This window comes from Chionomys nivalis, chromosome 21 (assembly GCF_950005125.1).
Source record: "Chionomys nivalis chromosome 21, mChiNiv1.1, whole genome shotgun sequence".
NCBI lineage: Eukaryota > Metazoa > Chordata > Mammalia > Rodentia > Cricetidae > Chionomys > Chionomys nivalis.
In genome coordinates, this window is record NC_080106.1 from 33,694,462 (window position 1) to 33,714,712 (window position 20,251).

Sequence of the window (20,251 nt, forward strand, 5' to 3'; positions counted from 1 at the left end):
CTGGTCCCCTCCTTGCAGTCCCCACCCTTAAAGCAGCTCTTGGAATTGTGAACAGCTCACACTTCAGAGGTTCCCCAAAGCTCGTGCTTTAGAAGGCATTGCTGCAGTCTGCCTTCCCCATAGGCAGGGGAGTCTGGTGAATGTAGCTCCTGTCTGCTCCTCACGGGCTCTGGCATCCCTCCATTTAGGAGCCAGCAATCTTGGTGGCACTGATGTCTCATGCTTGATAATGTAGATTCCTGGGGACATCAGAAAAGCTTCTTCAAGAAGTCAGTTGTTCCGAAGTTTTATAAGGAGCCTGTTAATCCAGGCGTAGTCCCATACCACTAATCCCAAGATTCTGGGAGCTGAGGCAGGAGGATGGTGAGTTAGAAACCAGCATGGACCACATAAAAAAACACTGTAACAAAAAACAAACAAACCAAACTTATTAATAATATTTCTGTCCAGACATGTGTTGACAGTCAGGACAAATACCTGATCCAAGGCAGTTGCTGCCACTCCCTGTTCAGGGTGAGTTCTGCTGAGGTGAGAAATCTGCGGTACGGACACTGACTGGCAGTGCCTGAGTGCATCTTAGCCACTGTGGGTCTGTTTCCTCATCTGTAAAATGGGGTGATGACCCCTTTAGGTAAATGAGACTCTGATGAAATACCCACCAAGCTCTACAGCTCAGTAGTTCCTGGCAGCAGAGAATCGTTGCTCGCTGTACTGTCTGATCACTGCAAGTCAGTTAAGGGTCTCTCTGTGTTAGTAAGCTTCCCCTCGCTGTAAACCAGCCAACCAAAGGAGTTGTGTAATGGAAGGCAGCTGGATGAAGAGGGTGGAAGATGGCAGCATGGACAATAACTTGTTCCGACATCATAGAGGCCAGTTTGGAGCCTTTGTCTCACAGAAAAGTCATGCAGACTTGGCAGCCAGCCTCAGGAGGTAGTGGATTCCCGAGGAAGCTAACTAGATTAGACAGACTGGGAAACTCTAGGTTCAGTGAGAGACCCTTCCTCAGTAAATAAGGAAAGCAATTGAGGAAGACACCTGACAGCAACCTCTTTTCTCCATGTAAAGCACAGCTGGACTTGAAAGTGCTCGTGCACATGCAAACATATGTGACTTGCATTCACATGCTGCAACATATGCATTCATACATAATATTTTGTAAGGAAATACTTGGGAGAATTGACTGACAAAGGAAGGATACAATACAGAGAGGAAGAGGAGGCGGGGCCCAACCATCCCCTTCAAAGACCTTCCCATGACTAGACCTCACGATAGACCCCAGCTCCCAAAGTTTCCAGCACCTCAGCCCCTTTCTTTAACACACTGGCTTGCAGGAGACTCTTCAGATCTGAGCTGGGGTATTCTGTGTGCTGCACTCAGAGCATCCACTGACTCCAGTGCTGCTGGCTGATAGGTTGCATGAGAGAAGTGCAACCAGCCATTAAATGCTCCGGCCAGTAAATAACATACATCCCTTCTGCCTACCCTCTGTTGGGGAACCGGACAACTGGCTCATCCAACTGCAATGTAACAGGAAGAGAAGTCCCTCTAACGCTCAGAAATGTGTGGTGAACTGTGAAGGCCTACCACAATAATCACGGAACAGCCTCTGGGGATGTTGAGGGGATTAAATGAATTACATTTCTAATATGATTTATTTTTGTATAGGCTGTCAGTATTATAGTAATGATGATGGTGTTGATGTTCATTATTAGTAAAACTCTTAACATGAAATCCAATTAGAGACTCCAGAGATAGACAGTCGAAAGTATTTGCTATACAAGCACGAGGATCAGAGTTCGATCCCCAGTACCTCAACCTGCCTGCTCAACCTGCCTGCACGTGAGGGCTAAGTGCTGGAGAGGCAGAGACAGGTGGGTCCTTGGGCTCACAGGTTGTCTAATCATTAAGCCCAAAGTCTCAGTGAGAGACTCTATTTCAAAAAGTAAAGTAGGGGGACTGGAGAGATGGTTCAGTGGTTAAGAGCATTGCCTGCTCTTCCAAAGGTTCTGAGTTCAATTCCCAGCAACCACATGGTGGCTCACAACCATCTGTAATGAGGTCTGGTGCCCTCTTCTGGCCTGCAGACATACACAGAGACAGAATGTTGTATACATAATAAATAAATAAATAAATAAATAAATAAATAAATAAATATTTTAAAAAAAGTAAAGTAGGTAAATTGGACCTAGTAGAGCAGCCTTTAATCCCAGAGCTCGAGAGGCAGAGCCAGGTGGATCTCTGTGAGTCCAAGGTCAGTCTGGTCTACAGAGAAAGTTACAGGACAGCCAGGGTTATGCAGAGAGACCTTGTCTTAAGATAGAAGATAGATAGATATATATATAGATAGATAGATAGATAGATAGATAGATAGATAGATAGATTATAGATGATAGATAGATAGATAGATAGATAGATAGATAGACGATAGGAGATAAATAGGTAGATAGATAGATCATAGATAGACAGATGATAGATAGATAGATAGATAGATAGATAGATAGATAGATAGATAGATAGAAATATAGATAAATAGGAGATATAGATAGATGATAGATAGATAGATAGATAGATAGATAGATAGATAGATAGATAGATAAAAAATATAACGCTCCTGGGGAATGACACCTACAGCTACATTCTGACTTCCACACATGTGCAAACCCACATACACCTTCAGGCACACCCAGGAACCCCTACTCCCCACATATAAATAAACCAATTAAACTGTCAATTAAAGAATAGTTACTGTTCTGAATTTTTATTACAATTATTACTAGAAAATCTGTGCACACCTTGCAACCCCAGTACCCAGTAGGCTGAGGCAGGGGGACACCAAAATTTCGAGGCTAGTTTGGTGATGGAGGAAGGTCACTGGTTAATTAATAGAGAAACTGCTTGGCCTGATAGATTAGAACATAGGTGGGTGGAATAAACAGAACAGAATGCTGGGAGGAAGAGGAAGTGAGCTCAGATGCCATGCCGCTCCTCTCCAGGGCAGACGCGATGAAGCAAGCCGCCTGGTCAGACATGCTGAATCTTTCCCGGTAGGACTAGTGCTACACAGATTACTAAATATGGCTTAGGCAAGATGTGAGAATTAGCTATTAAGAGGCTAGAACTAATGGGCCAAGCAGTGTTTAAAAGAATACAGTTTCCGTGTAATTATTTCGGGGCATAAGCTAGCCAGGCGGCCGGGAGCCGGGTGGCAGGAACACAGCCTAAAGCTCCTTCAACAGTTTGGGTTACATTTTGAATTCAAGACAACCTGTCAGACTGTGTCAGAGATGAAGAAAGGAAGAATAGGAGGGTGGGAGGGAGGGAGGGAGGGAGGGAGGGAGGGAGGGAGGGAAGAAGGAGGGAGGGAGTGAAGAAAGAAACTTGATGTAATATCAAAAAAAATCAAATGTGATCTGCAAGAGTGAAGGGGAACAAGAAAGGGAAATGGGAGAGTCTATTATCAAAGCACACTAAAAGCATGAGAATGTCATAATGAAAGCCATTATTACATATAATTAATATACACTAATAAAAATTTTTAAAAAGGTAAAAAGATGGTTAAATTCAGACTTTGTCACTCATTTGCTGTGTGATCTTAGGAAACATGCCACTCATCTCTGAACCTCCATTTCCTTATTTGTGCAACCCAGTCTTGAACTCAATACCTAGTGGTGAGCTTGGGGAATGGGTAGAATGTTGGGAGGAGACAAAAGGCTGGTTTTACTTACCCCCATTAGATGGGGTAGCTGCACCCCTTGACTCTGTCCTGAGGAAAATCGTGGACATTGGAGCTGTCTGCATCAGGCTGATGAATCGCAGTCCCTAAATTATAGGTGACAGTGGCTTCTTAAAGAGGAAATGAATTCCTGCAGCACAATCCAGCCATGTTGCATCGATATGATTAGCTAGTCGGCCATGGTGTGTAGTCATTCGCTTTGATTTTTTAAGTACCTAGTAGCAGCCAGCCCTAATGAGGCGGTTATAAATTGATTAGATTCCAAGATTCAGCACCACTCACAGATTGTCTCAGAAACCCGTCAGGATCCCAGGACTGGCATCTCACTAGATTTAATGATTGCTGGAGAAAGTGTACATCCCAGCCAGATACAGTCACACTTGCCAGCGTGATCCTTTTAAGCGCAATTCAATTAAAGTGCTATTCTCTAATTTTATTAGAATCGGAGCCCAGAGCTAATGCAAGCTCCCCATATTGCATCAGGAGGGGAGTGTGCACAGTTTAATTTCCCTAATTGGAGTTTAGTGATCTAACATCCTTTTCATATCTTAATTCTTGGGATAACCTCCCACTTTTGCACCTGCTACAGTCCTTTAATGGAAACTAGCAATCAGATGCGATGGTTCCATCTCACATGCGTGGATTCCTGGGGTCACATCTGCTTCACTGTAGGGAATTTGCACATCTGGATCTCTAGATTCTTCTGATCTTTCCCCACTGATCTTGGCCTTGACCTCTTCAGTTTGGGAGGCTCTTGCCCAGATATAATCTACTTAACTACCAGGCTGGCAGTCTTTGGATAGGAGAGTTGGGGAAAGCATAGGCTTTTGAGTCATCCTAGGTTTAGACCATAGCTCCACCATTCACTCATCCATCTGCTCATGTACCCAACCATCCACCCATCTGCCCATCCACCTATTTATTCATCTACTCATACAGCCATGTACACAATGGGTATTTAGTGGATTAGTGGGTGTTTGCTAAATTCCAGGCACCGTGTTAGGTATTGGGGGTCCACCATAAAAAAAATAAAGCACAGCCTCCAATCTCAGGGAACTTAGAGCCTCCTGGGAGAGTGGATCCCTATAGTTTGTAGATCCAGAGTGAGAACAAAGCAAAGGACCCCCAGAAACTAGACTCTCCCACTGGCTGGAGCACCTTGTCCCTATCCCTAGAGAAGTGTCACCTATCAGTGTATAGGAAGAACGCCCCCCCAAAATTTGAATCACATATGGAGCTAAACCTGGGCCTTTTGGATTAATGAAAGTTACTATCAAGAAATTAAGTTATTTAAGAGAGGTAAGCAATGTCCTATCTCAAAGCGCCTCGCAGGCAGGTCAGGTAGGGGCTTAAATGCCTCTTCCATTCCCACTTGGATTTCTTACCCCTCTTTTCTTAATTCTGATTTTCATTTGGTTCTTTGGTTGAGGTTCTTGGTTTGTTTGTTTGCTTGTTGTTTTCTCAGGAGACGGTCTTGCTGTATATCACCAACGGCCTAGGATTTGCCATCCTCCTGCCTTAGCCCCTTTTATGTGTATCATCACTACATCAGGTTAGGTATGATATTAACAGCAGCCCTTTCAGGTTCCAGTTGCAGCCTAAGTAGAGATGACTATCTTTGTACTGGCATCTCTGCTGCGGAGATAACATGAGCTGTCATGTGTCTTGTTACCAGGTTTGCACTCTCTGTAGACAGCAAAAACTCTACTGCCTATTTTTCTAGCAGAACGCTCTCTCTCACTGATCCCATTACACTGGGCAAAGGGAGAGTTTGGAAGCACGGAGGGTGCAGGGAATTGAACCTCGGGCCTTGCACATATTAAACCCAGGTTTTTAACACTGAGTCACACTGCAAGCAGGCATTTGTAATTTCAGCCTTCTAGTAGCAGGCAGTCAGAGTACCCAGCAGCCAGCATATGATGCTGTATCTCGAACATCCAGGAGGTTGCTGCACACACAGGGTTTGAAGTTCCATCTATTTTTAAGCCTTCCCCCCCCCCCCGGCTTGTCTGTGGAAACCCCCCCCGGCTTGTCTGTGGAAAGCGAAGTAGAGAAAGGAAGGGATGGCAGCCAGGGTCCTGTGCAGAGATGAGAGTGGGTGGCTTTGACGAGAGGGACGCAGTGACAGAGCTAGAATGGGCAAAGAGTAGAAGCCAGACACTCATTTGTTATATGACCTTAAACGTTCTGCTGACCTCACCAACCCAGTCTCTCTGTCTCTGAAATGAAGAGCTCTGCCTCTCTCAAATGGGGGTTTAGAAGTAATCTTATACTGTTCTTGGGAACACGCTGTTACTGCTGCCTGGCAGTTGGGCTGTGTGTGGATGGACACCACATTAGTTTGATGGAAGCTATCTTCTGAGCCATGACAGCCATCATTTGCTCCTGACCAGTTTCTTCTAACTTGGTGCCAAAGGTCTTACTTGTCTACCTAGATGCAAAAGGCCCACAGATGACCCTCTTCCTAAACCTGAGTTTCAGGGGCTAAGTAATTTTTCTGAAACTTAAGGCAGACTCATTGCCTCCAGTGGAGTGATCAGAGTTCCCTGCTGTTACGGTAGAAGTCTCAATCAGAGCCTGAACCCACCCCGGATGTCCAGACCAGAGAAATCAGCATCACCCAAAAATGCTGTGATCAAGCACTAAGCTGAGACCATTCTGACCTCTTCCTGTCAGAACCCACATTCCGGTCAGTCTTTCCCTTGATAGAGATGGGAAAACAGAGATGGTCCATGGTTCTGCATGGACCCCGGGTACGTATCCTTCTACACACTATCTCACTGAATCTTCTTTGTCATAGGAGGGGGCTGTGCTTCTGTCCATTCGACAGGTAGAAAGACTCCGGGAAAGATAAGCAGCTTGTTCGAGGTCTACCAGTTAGCCATAGAGGTAAACTCAGTGGAGCTGACCTCTAACTAGCAGAGAGAGCCATTTGCCACCAAACTCTTCTCCCCACCTCCAGCCCCGGAGCTTAGAACCCAGAGAGGGCAGAAGCTGGAGCTCAGGTGGAGTGGAGTGTCCAGAGCCCTGTAGGTACCACATACGCCTCTATGCCAGACAGGTCCAAACCAGACCAGGCCCCTCCAGCAGACAATGGCTGGGGGCAGTTGCTGCCTTCAAATTTTGACAGCATCATAGTGGAAAAGCAGATCTGGCTAGATTACCTGCTTCAGGTCTCTGTGAGGGCCTCATCCCAGCCCCAGCAATGACCACGGCTGAGTGACAGGCAAAGGGATACCATCTTGGTCAGAAATAACTTCCCATGCCCTCAGTATCAAACCACAGGTCCTTTCCATGTCTTTTTCACAAAGCCCCGAAAGACCTACCCTCTGGTGCACATCCAGTTCTGTTCCCTGACACTCTCTATGCCTGGGATCCTCTTCTTTGTGCCTCCTTTTCTACCCAGGTACTTGCTGACCTTCAATCTAGAACATTCTGGAACATTCTTCCTGCACAACTACTTTCAAATGCAAATTTAGAAGTCATTCTCACAGGGTTTTCCCTGACCAGTCTATGAGGATTATCTCCTTGCCCTTTACCCTAGGTATCTACTTCTCCTGTAGCCCTACAGACAGACCCCTAACATCATCTGGCATATATCTATAGACTTCTTTCTGTCTTTGAAAGATTCACTGATGATTCTGTCCAGCACCAGCCCCCTGCTCCTACTAGGCCACTGTGGTGGACACTGGGCAGGTCAGCCTGAGCCTGCCTCTGCCTCGGGTTCCAGGCATCCCACTCATGCTCAGCTGAGGGAGGGACCTGCATGAAGGTGCAGTAAGAGCCTATAATTCAGTGAGAAGGAGAAGCAGGCCAGGGACTGCAGGAACCCAGGGAGAAAGTGTGGGGCCAGCATTTAGCGGTGATAGATGCTGCAGGTACAGTGCGGGACACTGCCAAGCCTGGAACTAACAGGGGACCAGGGCAGACCCAAATTCTGCTTGATATACACCACTCTCAATGACCAGAGACAGGAATATACTGACTTCTCTTGTCTTCCCTCCCACAGCGTCTCATCAGGACCTCCCATTGGCTGGACCCGGCAGACAGTCAGTTGGTAAAGGATTGTGGGAAGCGTAGTTCGTCTTTACCTCTCGCAGGAAGGCCAGAAACCAGAGAGTGGTGGACCCCAAAACAAACCAGCTGGTCGCGGACCACCTTTTTGACTGGACAGACAGGGACTGTCTGTGTAGTCAGTGGTCTTAGGGGACCAGTCTTGTTCTCTGAGTCAATAAACAGGCACATACATGACCCACACTGACAACAGGTCAGGAGCGGAGCAGGGAAGGCCATATGCATGCTGTTCTCAAGGGACCTTTGGGAAGCAGAAGATGCAGACCCAGAGAACCCTGCAAAGGTGGCAGGAAGTATAATCTGGTAGCTCACGTGCATCTGCTTCAGGTCCAAGCCATGCTTCCCTTTCTGTCCTTCTTTCCCTGGGTCCTGCCCCTGTGCCCCCCACTCTCCCCACTGAAGGACCGAAATGATCGTTATGAGGCCCGTGTCCGCTGCCTCACAGGCTTGCTCTGGTAAAAGTGGTGCCTGGTACAACTCAAGAGTGGAGTTGCGAAAGGGGAGACAAATGCATCTTGAACTGCCTGCCCTTGGTGTAAGTAAATATGTGAAAGGGGTGGGACTGCGCTCCAGTTGCAGATGACTGTAGCCTGTGCCAGAAACGTTATTTAGCTGAAGATAGGAGAGTTGGTAAAGGGACTAGTGTGGCCCCGGGGCCCCTGGGCTTTGCCACCCTTCTGCTGGCTCCTGGTCTCTAGAACTGAGGAGCACTGAACCATGGAACAGGTGCAATAGACTCTACTTTAGGGGAGGGGATCGGGAGAAACGTGGGCCTCGGGGACCCTGAACAGCTCTGAGAGCTGAGTGTTCATGGGCGATGCTGGGACACAGAGAAGGGATGCTCTTCCCCTGTTCCCCATTCCTGCCAGTCCACCCTGGGCTGGAGCTGTGTGAGAGGGGGCCTCATTAGTGGTCACTCCAACTTCAGATGCCCATCATGCAGAAGGGGGGTACCTTGCTGTGGGCATAAAGGGTTAGCTTTGTGAGCCAGTCTGGGGTCAAGAGAAAGAGAGAGACAGAGACAGAGACAGAGAGACAGAGAGGCAGTTAAAAACAGAGAAGAAGCCCGAGAGGAGGGGAGGGGAAAGCAGGACCTGGTAGATTTAAGAGAGAGAGAGATGTTGAAGCAATTGGAAAAGGAAAGGAAAAGAATTGAGAAGAGGGCAGAACTCTGAGCACACCTTTCCCTCCGCAGGCCCTGCTCACCCCAGTGTGCCTCCCCTGCCCAGCTGGTGGCTGAGTTTTTCTATGAATAACAAATGGAACAAGACCAGCTTCTTGAAAAAAATTGATTTAGGGAAATAATTAAAGAATGTGTTTTTGAGAGCTGGCCAAATGAGATGATTCTAGATCCTTTGCTTCTTAGGATGGGGCCAGCTAAGGTCAGGCAGGGAGCAAGACCAGGCTCAGTCACAGGCCTGCTGGGTAGGGCAACCTCTCAGCCCATGCCTGTGTGTGTTTGTTCTCTCTCCCTCTTCATCTTCCCCAACCTCCACTTCTCCCGCCATCTTAGTGTGTGACCGTCCCACCCAGGTAAAGGCTTAAGACAAAGGACCGTGGAAAACGGCATGCGACTACAGGAGAGGCATGGGAGCAGTAGCAACAGGCTATGATCTAACCTTCACATGCACATGTGTGTGTGCGACACGCAAGTGCACATACACACACACACACACACACAAAGAGCACAAAGAGCAATTGTGATTATGGAGAGCCAAGGAGTCCTGGGATCTCCAGCAAAGCCTTAGCCTTGCACCTGTGTCCTCTGTGTGTCCTGGATCCAGCCTAGTCACACCTTGCCTATTGGCTGTGGGCAGGAATGAGACCGGGGAGGGTGCATGGATTCATGAGAACAAGGCAGAAAGATGGGTGGCCTTTTTCCCCCAGGAAGGAGCAGCTTCTCCTCAGGACTGTGCAGCCTGCGGCTCAGTGTTCCCAGGAAGAAGCCCCAGGAGAGAGGTTCTGCAGACTTCCTTTGCCTTCTGGTTTTGAGAGCTAGGGCACTGTGGGAACCTTCACTGTGTGGTGCTAATCCTGCTCGAGTGTGACTTTCTTCCAGCTTTCCCTCTCGCTTATGTCTCTCTTCAATCCTTGAAAAAAACACCTGCAGTACACCAAACCCATTAAACTCTCTCTCTCTCTCTCTCTCTCTCTCTCTCTCTCTCTCTCTCTCTCTCTCTCTCTCTCTCTCTCTCTCGTGTGTGTGTTAGCTATGGAGAGGACAGAAGACAACCCATATTGTTCCTTAGAGTGGAAACAATCACCGTTTTTTTTTGTGTGTGTGTTTGTTTGTTTGGTTGGTTGGTTTTTTGAGGCAGAGTCTAATTGGCTTGCAAATTGTCAAGTAGTCTAGGCTGGTTGACCAGTAAGCCCCAGGTGATCTACCAGTCTCTTTCTCCCCAACTGAGATTACAGGTGTCTACCATGCCTGGCTTTTTTTTTTTTTTTTTTGAATGCGGATTCTGGGGATTGAACTCAAGTCTTTGTTTTTGTTTGTTTTTTGTTTTTTTGCAAGATAAACTATTTACTGACCGAATTATCCCTATTCCAACTTCTGTTACAATATCAATGAGCAAGGTAAATGATTCTCTACCCTGTTGGGACCTCATTCTACAGAAAAACTGCAAATGGTAAAAGACAACCCACAACAACACTTTAAACAACAGTAAGAGTGGAAAGCCAAGACTATCCTAGGGCCATGGAGTGTACAGGGGCATTGGTCACTAGGCTGGACGTTTGGGATCAGTATCATGAAGGGGATGTTCTGTGAGCAAGTGGAAAGAGGAGAGGAGAGTATGTGTAGGCAGGCAAGGTGGGACAGTTTACTCAGGATGAGATGGGAATTCCAGCAGGCCAGTGTGGGACCTCCAGCCTTAAAGCCATGGATATAGAAACCAGGTCAGGAGTTGTGGGGGAGGCTGAGGCAACAGGCCAGGGAGAATGAGCCAGACTGGAGGCAACAGAAATTGTAAAATGGGAGTGGAGACGGTGGCACCCTGAATCTACTTTGCAGGTAGGGCTGGTGGAGTTGCTTAGGAATTGGACAATGCTATCGCCTTTGGATACCCATGGTGAATCTTGGAGGCATCATATTTGACTGTCCACATGGGCAGACCAGGAAGTCTCAGCTCTTAGCTAATGACCATCACCTAAATGACAGCAAGGCAGGAGGCAGGTTCCTGGCCCTTCTCTCGGGGCAGAGGGGAATGTACGCCCTCAGAACACTTACCCTTGCCACCCCTGCAGTGCGCTTCGCTGAAAAGTGTGATCAACTCCCTTTTTGCACAGGGGAAAAATATGCCAGGATTTCCATTGATCCATCCTGAATCAATGCTTTTAAAAAACCTTACGCACATTTGGCTTAAGAGCCAAAGCATGCATTTTATGTTTTGACATCATGTCATCGATCGGAGGCGTGCGTCTTTGCCCCACCTGCCCAAGGCCCCCCACCCACCCGGGCAGCTGGCCTGGTCACACTACGTTCTTAATGGCCTTGCCCCCACCTGCCCCTTCCAAGCCTGCCCTGGCCCCCAGCACGGCCCTTTCTCGGGTTTTTCAAAGGATCGATAAGGTGCTGAGGCCTCCCGCTGCAGCCTGTCACTCACACACCGCCATGCCATAAATTATGCATTTACCCCTCTCTCCTTCTGTCTCTAATTTCTACTGCGTTTGTTGATGGCTCTACGATGGTTGACTTTGCTCAGTCTCAGCTGATGCTGTTGAACCACGGGAAAAACATGAAGCTGGGGCAGCGGATTTAGGAAGGGGCAGAGATGTCAACTATGAATGTACAGAGAGTCACCCAAGGGGGACGGCCTGAGACTGAGGGCAGTAAGCTGTGGCCTGTGGTGTTGGTGACTTCTCCTTGGGGCATGGGTGCATCATAACCCATGGTCAGCCTAGGAGCTGAGGAGGAGAGGCAGGGTGACATGAGGTTTCCTCCAGTTGGGGTCTCCTCTGAGGCTTTGGGGCTGGCAGGCACTTTGCTGAGTTTCACTATGTGTGACAGGAACTGTGGGCACAACTTTGGCTTGCTGGCAGTTGGGCTTCCTCAATCAGGAGCCCCCACAATACCTCCCCAGGGTGGTGTGTTCAAAGATTAGGAAGCTGGAAGCTGGAGCCTAAAAGAGTATTTACTTGCCTGGCTAGGGGTTGCCCTGGGTTCCATCCCCAGTGCTAAAAAGAAAAAGAGAAGAAGGAAAGTTGAGGCCTGCAAGACGGTCTCTGTCCTTTGTTCACTGTGCGACAAGCTGTCCCTTCCTTTGAATGTATCAAAGTGGCTGACTTGTGTCCCCAATGTGGTTAGTCTCTGCCATAGTCATGACAATCTTACTGGATCAGACAAGCCCAATCCCTACTTACAGAGGAGCCCACTGAGGTCTGAGAAGTGAAATCAGTTGTCGCAGGTGAAATAGCTGGGCGTGAGGAGGCTGGGCCCAGGCTTCTTGGGGGCAGCAGCTATGTTCCTGTGCTCTGAAAATCTGTCCCCAGGTCTTTGTATCCTTGTCTGCTGTCAATCTCCCCTGTCCTTCTAGGGATCTTCCCCACCCCTGTCTAGTCAGGTCTCTCCCCTGTTCTACCCCCTGTCACCCTGTCTCCATACCCAGTGGCACCTCTCTGTGGACATCAAACTGGCAATCAGTGGTTGGTTTGTTTTCCCTATCAAAAAGCACTGAAATAAAGATCTAGGTCCATTGTCCCAAGTATCACCTCTGCCTCGCAGTGTGTCCTGGAGCCGATCCTGTCTTCCATTGTGATCTCACTTTCCTCCTCTGTGAAATGGGCTTGCGGAGACGCACACTCTATATACTTCATGAGGGAGATAGGAGAGGACAAAGGAGAACTGGGGAAATTCTCGAGATGGAAGTAGATAATGAGACCTAGGATAGACTAGGAGATTCCATGATAGAATACTTGCCAGCATTCATGGGTTCCCAGGTTCAATCCCCAACACTGCCATCTAAAAAAGAGTAGATAACGTCCAAGGAAGTACTTTGAAACTCTAGATGTACAGGAAACTAACTGGTGCGACTCTCCATGCTGCTGTTTCAAAATCCTATTGATGGCTGGGGAGAGGCCCGGTCGATCAAGTGTTTGCTGCCCAAGCAGGGCAAACTGAGTTCAGCTTCAGTGCCCATGCAAAGAGCCAGGCGTGGAGATGAGCACCTGCAATCCCAATACTGGGAGGACAGAGACGGGCTCCCCAGAAGCCGGGTTAGCCCCTCCTTCAGTTCTAGATTCATTGAGAGATCTTGTCTCACAGAAAAAGGGGGAGAGGCCAGGAGGTGTCTCAGCAGTCAAAGTCCTTGCAACCAAACCTGGTGACCTGAATTTGATCCCTGGGACCCCCGTGGTGGATGGAGAGAACTGACTTCTCTAAGTTGTCCTTAAAGTAACACACACACACACACACACACACACAAATAAATAAATAAATAAATAAATAAATAAATATTTTAAAATTTTGGGTGGATTGATACATGAAGACACCTGAAATCAACCTCTGGTTTCCACCGATACAACAAATAAGTAGACAAACGCATAAACTGTGCTGGTTAGCTTTGTTGTAAACTAGACACAAACTGGAGAGATCTGGAAAGAGGGAACCTCAGTTGAGAAAATACTTCCATAAGACTGACCTATAGGCTAGTTTGTGGGCCATTTTCTTGATTGATAATTGATGTGTGAGGCCCAAGTCTACTGTGGCCAGTGCCGACCCTGGACGTGTGGTCCTGAATTGTATAAGAAGAGGACTAAGGACGAAGAGGCTAAGGGGTGTTCTGGTTACTTTCTGTTTCTGTGATGAGACACCACGATCAAGTCAGCTTATAAAATAATGCATTTAAATTGGACTTACAACTTTATAAGTTTAGAGTTCATGATGGGAGAGCAAAGGCATGGCAGGAGGAAGAGGGAGATCACATCTTGATTCGAAAGTAGGAAGCAGAGAGCACACTGAGAATGGTGAGAGTCTTTGAAAATCTCCAAGACTATTCCAAGAGGCACACCTCCTCCAACAAGCCCGTACCTCCTGATGCTCCCCAAGCAGTTCTACCAACTGGGAACCAGGTATTTTAATAGCTGAGCATTGGGGCCCAGTCTCATTCAGACCACCACAGGAAGCAATCCAGTAAGCAGCATCCATTCATGGGGGTCTCTGCTTCAGTTCCTGCCTCCAGGCTCCTGCATCGGCTTCCTGCAGTGGACCATAAACTGTGAGATGAAACAGACCCTTTCCTCCCCAAGTTGCTTTTGGTTGTGGTATTTATCCCAATGATAGAAAGCAAATTAGAAAATAAATAAATTCTCCTTGCAGGCAGGCACTCCAATGGATGCTTTTCTGGTTGCTTCTATAGTTAGTGACCTCTGCTTAAAGGTCTCAGGGTTCCAACAAGAGCTAGGACAGCTCTTTGGTTAAATGACAGTTTTAACAGTCTTATCCAAGTTCACTGTGTGAACTTTGCTGAGACCGATGCCTGGTGTTTGCACTGGCCCTCAGGGTAGCTAGGACTAAGAACTAACCTTGTGTCTCTCTTAAAAGTCACTAGACTTGAACTGAGACCAAGAACAGGGAAGCACTCACACCCAGTTACTCCTATATTCATTCCTTTTAGTTTAATCAATCAGTAAATTGATCCAGAAAGCGCTTGCTGGGCTCCTGAGCACACAGTAGCTGCTAAACAGATGCATATGTCTAACGGTCACCCACGCACCCCACTCACAGCCCTTGAGAAGGCCATTTATATGCATAAAAGACCCCATTCCTTCCCAGATTTTGGGCCAGTCCCTTTGGACTTCACAGATTAATAGGAGTTCAGTCTTCAAGGATCTCAGTCTAGCAGGGGATATGAAGAGAGACACTGAAACATTTCAATTATTGACCATCGGTAATGCTAACAGAAGGTAGGTTAACATAACTCTAATGTAACAAACAATAGCTACCCACAACAATAGAATAAAAAAAGATAAGGAAGAGGATGAAGTGGGCTGGTGCAGAGCATAGGAGGAAAATGGGGAGCTGGGGCTCATTCACTCAATCAGAGAAACATGGGAGCTGGGACACCTCTCTTGGCTGCCCTGCCTGCAGGGGGCAGCAGTTACCCATTCCAGGAAAGTGTCCCACAAGTGGGTACAGGATTAGATCTACTGACTGTAAAAGAGGCTGGAAATCAACTCTGGTTCCCACCCTCTCCCTCTCTTCTTTCTTCTCCCTCCCTCCTCCACCCCCACAAGGACACTTTCTCTTTTTGAAAAAGCATGGTTCAGGGCACGTGTATGTGACTCTGGAGTTGTTTTGCAACATGAAAGGCGAACTATTCCCAGGAGGTTTTCCTGGTGGCATCGTGGCCAGTAAGATCTACAGGTGGAAGTCAGAAGAAATATAGATGTCCTAGCTGAGGCGACTATGGACCAAAGGCACAGGAAAAGGATCTTCCAAGGCCTAGCCTAGAATTATTGGCAGGCATGCCAGGGAGTTCATGGAGCTCATTTTACAGATTAGTAAACTGAGGCCCAGGGCATCAGCTTTTCTTGCCTGTTAGGTCACAGAGAATGTGAAATGAAGATCGATTTGAAGCAAGAGGTTGGAGATAAGTTGTAGAGAGCCGTGAGAGACAGGCTAGGGTATCTAAGCTCAAATAAGCCCCCATGAGTCAACACTCTGGGGCACTGTGATCCAGCCCTACACTTTACCTCACAATATTTTCTCCATCCCCACCGAGATTCAGAGAGTCAAAGCCACATGACCCTAGTTCCCACAGCTGGAACTGGCAGAGCAGGTGCTCACACCTGGGCTCTTCTACCCCCAGAGTCTGTAGTCTTGACCCCTGTGTGGCACACAAGAGAGAAGGGAGGCAGGGACTTTTAAAGAGAATCCTCTATCCGGACAGTTTTCTGCACCTTAACTCATTGGCTCCCCAAGTTCCGTGGTGTTTTATGAACTGGAAGATTGGGTTTCATATTCAGGAGAAGCCCCGCCTCCTTTTAAACACAGCTGTCTTGGAGAGTGGGGAGAAGGCATGTTCTAAACAGGAGTTGTTTAACTAATTGCCAATTATCTCTGAATAGGCTATGGTTTCCAACAGCTGGGAGGGATTTTGGTCCCTATCCATTGCCTAGGCTGCTGGTACTTGGCATGTGGTGAGGTACTCCTGGCCTCTTGCTGCAGACAAGCCCGTGCTTTCCCCTCCTCCATGCTGCTGTGCTGATGGGCCAGTGTAGGAGGGCATGGACTGTGGCCACGGGAAGTTAGGTGCCCTCTCTTTCTCCCTCCCTGCTCTGAATAGCAGTACCTGGTACAGAGAAAGACAGGCTCCTCCCCTGCACTTCCACCCAGGCTATGATGCCCAGGGCACTGCAGTGTGTCCCTGCTTGTACAGGGTTCTCGATGTACACAGACCATCACTGCTTACCTCCTGCACCCCAAATCAATAAGATGGCTCCAAGGAAAATGGAATGGGAAGCCAGAGCATGGAGGTGCACACCTGTAATTTCAGTACTCGGAAAGCTGAGGCAGGAGAGCCACCATTTCCAGGTCAGCCTGGACTAAGCAGCAAGGACATCTCAAAAAAAGAAAAGAAAATCTAATAGAAAATGCCAGAAGACCCTGGGGCAGATGGGTGATGTTAATTGTCCCTTCTGGCTATATCTGCCAATTCCCAGGAACAGGCTGAAGGGCAAACCTTTGTAAATGTTAATCTCCTTATGCTAAAAATATTGAACTGTCTTTGATGTTCCCAAGCATGTTGACTCCTATCTTGGTAGAGGGTGTGTGGGCTCCATTTGCTCTTTCTGTTGCCTCTCTCCAGGGACTGAATGATGGGGTACTCACCTCAGCTTAAGAATAAACAAGGCCCCCTTGAAAGTCAAGTGTGGGGTGGGGTGTAAACATGGTGACATTCAGGGTCACCTCACCTCGTTACTGGAAACTAAACCTTATCAGAGTCATTGCTCTCATTCAAGACCCACAGGATCCGAATGAATCAGGGCTCCTTACAAGTTCCTCCTGCTGCTGGGAAGGGATGGTTGTTTTCTGTAACACACCTGTGTTTGTATTGGTTAAGATGCTGCCCGTTGCTGTAAGAAACAAAGATGAACACGAAGAACAGCTCAGCTACTCTGGAAGCTTATCTGTCTTTGATGCCAAGCCAGAGATGATGCTCCCAGGGAGGGAGGTCATCTCCAAGTGAATTGAGGGAGCCAGATGTGTTCTGTCTTGTGGTCCTTTGATTTTCCATGTGTGGTTTCCAAGATGGCAGGACTTGGTGATAGCGAGCAGGGTGTGGGAAAGGAATGCTGGTAGTGGGATAAAACACCATCACTTCCTGTAATCAATCAACTAATCAATCAATCATCTCTCCCTCTCCCTCCCTCCACTCTACTGCCCTCGCTCTCTTTCCCTCTCCCTCCTCCCCCCTCCAACTCTCCCTCTCCTTTTTCAGTGCTAGAGACTGAACTTAGGATCTTGCACATACTAGGCAAGGATCTACCACGGAGCTAAGGGAGTTGTAACCACAGGCCACGTCTCTTCTCTCCACCCGGTCACAGGAATCAGAATTGTCAGGAAGAGACAATGGGGACGGAAGTCCGTGGCTTGGATATTATTCCCACTGCTGGCCTATGCCATAGAAATGAATGTGTGATTCCTTCACACACAGTAAACTGGTGTGTCACCTATGGGAGTTATGAGGAGACAGCTGCTGGCTGGTAGTTCAAGTTTCAAAGTGTGGCTTTGGGTGAAGCCCTTCATCTTTCTGAGTTTGTTTTTCCTAATCTGTGGGGCGGACAGGGTTCGTGCAGGGTGAAAGGAGATAGGCACATCTGTGTGTTATGAGCTGTTAAGTGTCTCCCTGTAGCTGTCACTGGGACTGCCCATTACCTTTCTTATCACCAGGATGAAACACCTGTCAGAAACGACTCAAGTGAGGAACGGTCCATTTGGGCTTGACGTCTCAGAGGGTTTCTTGGTCCTGTGTGCTTGGGCGGAGCATCATAGCAATGGGAGTACGTGACTGAGACGTATGTAACCTGTGAGCTTCTCCACCTCCCTGGACAGGAAGCAGAGACTACAGACATCAGGAAAGGGGAAGGAAGACCTGAGGATCTGCTTGCAGTGACCTCTTTTTATTCAGGTTCCCCGAGTGTTTCCACGATGTCTCCAAACAGCACTACTAGCCGGGGACGAACCTCTAATATGAGAGCCTTTGGGGGCGGGGGGGTCGTCACATCACATCCAAACTATAAGAACTGAGCTGAAACCTCATGGTGATTTAGGGAAAATAGGGTATAATTGGAAATGTATACAGATTCCAAGTTTCCCTTGGGGACGGGGGTTGAGGGGGGATGGCAACATTATGCCCGCATTCCTACACGGTAACAATTGGCTGGGCTGAATGCAGAAAGTATGTGGCAGAAATGGTCCCCGCAGTCCCCACTGCTCCCACAAAGGACATGCTTTGAGACCCTACAAGTGTCCTATAGAGGGTTGATGAAGCACATCCGAGTTTCAGCAATGACTTATTTTTACTTTTGCATTTTCAAAGGAACTCAGTCTCTTCCAAAGCCGTGGGCCAGCAACTTGCTAGATACAGCAAGGGGTCCAGGAGCATATGGGCCACTGGCTTCAGGAGCCCATCAGCTCCAGAATTGGCTCATTAACAGCTAAGGCCAAGGTATTTTCCATTGCTGGTGTTTTGTCTTGGAAGAACAATGTGCCGTTAACACCACACTACAAACTTCAGAATCCTGTGGATTTTTCAGAAGATAACGAACAGGAATTTCTGAAGAGGGTTTTATTCCAGAGCTTGGAACGCTGTGAGTCTAGTAATATGATTGGGAAGTTGGCCTGCGGGGACTGGTGCTGGCGAGAATGAATGAATGACTGACAGCTGTAATTGATTGGCACCGGTGAAGATGCCAGGGGTACAACTTTGCCGGGGCAGGCTGACTATCTCCTGCCAATGTCTGCTTGGGTATTGCTGGGAAGGCAGGGGGTGAGCAATCAGAGAAGCCTTTTAATGATCTGTTGACAGAAAGAAGTTAAGAAATGATTCTAATGGGCAGAGCAAGGAAGCCAGGGAGGGCAGAGGACGAGGGATGGGGGAGGGAAAGACGGATGAGAGAGAACAAGATGGAAAAGAGAAGGAGCGGAAGGAGGCAGGGTGAAAATAAAAACTCGGAGTATATCTCTAGGGACAAGATAAGGTTTGATGCAGTAACAAATGGCCCAGTGTCTCAAAGCCTCCAAACAACAAGTGTTTACTTCTCCCTCTTGATAAGCATCCATTAAAGGTTAGCAGAGGTCGCCATCCAACACAGCCTGTCTGGAGCTACCACCATCAGGGAGCACGGAAGGTAAACTGTGCCATGTCTTAGTATCGCTTGGAAACGATACTTTTCATACTTTTCGCTTCTATGTATCTTTGTGTTGGAAACCAAAGCCACCTGGGAGAACAACAAGAATGCCTGGATATCTTTCTCTCAGATGATCCTACCTCTGAGAAGATCTGCTATCCCTGGGAGTCTTTGGGTTACAAGGAATAAAAAGTGAAACTTGGGCTACTTAAATAAACAGAAATATTGACTCCCTCAACCCAAAGTCCAGCGGTAGCCCCAGCAGTCTTCAGGCAAAGCTCAATGCAAAGGGTCAAAGCCTCTAAGATGGGGTCTCCTTCCATGTCTCAGCTCTGTTCTCTTCCACTGGAGCTTCCTACTCTACCGTCACAGTCCCGAGATACAAGCTCAATGGGGTGCAACAACAATATTGCAGGCCTGGAATTCCAACGGCCAGACTCTGTATGTATGTATGTATGTATGTATGTATGTATGTAGGGTTGGCTATGCTCAGTCACTTGTTGCACCTTGGACCCGGAAGTGAATTAACAGCATCCAAAGTATATGGATCCAGGGAAGGAGAGAGGTGTGTCCAGGGAGAAAATCAGGGTCTAAGATGGAGTCCTAAATGAAAACCAAACAAAGGAAATGCCCTGTATCCACTACTCTGACCTGGTGGGGTTTTTTTCTATGTGTTGCTCTGTAGCCATGTTTTGGGGGCTTCCGGTGAAAGCCAGAGCGGCAGGCTGCACGTTCTGCTTCTTTCAGGGGGATCAGTGACCCTTCAGTCATTATATGCCTATCAGGAAACCGTCTCTGGGGGCTACTGAGAGCCATTTAATGGTTTAGGCTGGGAAATTATACGAACATGTGAACTTAAGATATCTTTGAAACAGAAGAAGAGAAACTTCCATTTAGGGCTTAGCACCGCCGCTCTCGGGTCCCCCTCCTCGTTTTAGCAGCCTAAGGTTCAGAAAATGCAGAAGGTTTCTCTTCATATGCACCTGGCCAGAACAGGTCCTACCGTCCATGAGCTACAAGGAAAGCCTGGAAGGTGGAGCCTCTTGCAAAGGGACATGGAGTCATCATAGCTGGTTCGGATAGATGTAAGTT